Source organism: Mycetomoellerius zeteki, unplaced genomic scaffold (assembly GCF_001594055.1).
Source record: "Mycetomoellerius zeteki isolate Tzet28-1 unplaced genomic scaffold, Tzet1.0 scaffold785, whole genome shotgun sequence".
Lineage (NCBI taxonomy): Eukaryota > Metazoa > Arthropoda > Insecta > Hymenoptera > Formicidae > Mycetomoellerius > Mycetomoellerius zeteki.
Window position 1 is genome coordinate 71,261 of NW_017257814.1, and position 1,309 is coordinate 72,569.

Sequence of the window (1,309 nt, forward strand, 5' to 3'; positions counted from 1 at the left end):
TAGCCAATAAGGTTACAGCTCCTAACATGTTCATTGGTTACCGCGTCGCATTTTGCCGCGCGATAAACATTTCCGCGTCCAATGTGCAGGAGCCATAAGGCTTAAAACTCTATTGTTGATCTGGAATTACGGAAGGTGTGTGACATGGCCTTTAGAATTGATTTATAATAGGCCGTAATCTGTTAACTTTTTCTGTAATCTGTAAGAATTGACCAATCATAGTCGAGTATTCTCCTCTCATTCGACTGTGATTGGTCAATTCTTACAGATTACGGAAAAAGTTAACAGATTACATTTATAATTACCTATTATAAACCAACCTTTATTTGAGGGTCTCTAGGCGCTACAAATGCCTCGAAGCGTTTGATTGACCAATCGGAAAAAAGAATTTTACTATTTGACCAATCAAAAAATGTTTCGAACCATTTGTAGCATCAAGTGGACCGTAGCCAGAGAGAAATCTGAGAAATAGAGAGCTTTTTCTTATAACTGCAAAATTTCTTATAACCGTCCCCACTACTCAATTACTGTCCTGGACAAGTGGATGTAAACTATACAGCAATATCACCGACGAGATACTACTAAAGATCGTTAACCTTGGGCAAATTTTTGGGGGTTTAAAAAGGGTCTCAAGAGGCCGGAGATAATTGAAGAACGCTAACATTATCGATAATTGATATAAATTTGCTATTATTAACATAAATATTTAGCTAATACATTATCAAATTCATTGATTTTTTATTACATAAATGCTTCATAAATAAATATGCATACTTGTAAATCTATAATATCCTATGTATTGCCAAAAAATTACAATTTTTTCTCTGCAGTTATCATCTCTGTTGAGATGTATCAAACTTTGACGATAACGCTCGGCTCGACCGAACTTCAAGCGACAAAACGACGGCGGTTCTTACAGCGAAAAGTAGACGTGTTTCTTGCAACTTTCGCATAATTGCACACAATACCAGTATTCGTCGTTTCCTAATCTCTTTAGGTACTATCGATGGCAATTCATTTCGCAATGTGTCTGACAACATACTGTTCGAGCAGTTTAAATTTACTTTGATACGCATTCTTAACCTTTTATTAGTTTTACACACGAATTAAATCTGTAGGAAGAACGATTTAAAAAATATAAAATATCAATCCAGCGGTTAGCTTCTTCTCCTTTTAGATTAATGGCTTCTGTCTCCTTGAATCCAGCTGCTAGCGATTTGATGCTCCATGAAAAAGAAGAAAGACTTTAGGTGTCTACTGATGGACGCGGCAAATGCCGCGCGCGGCAGCGCGGCACTTTAAAAGGAGG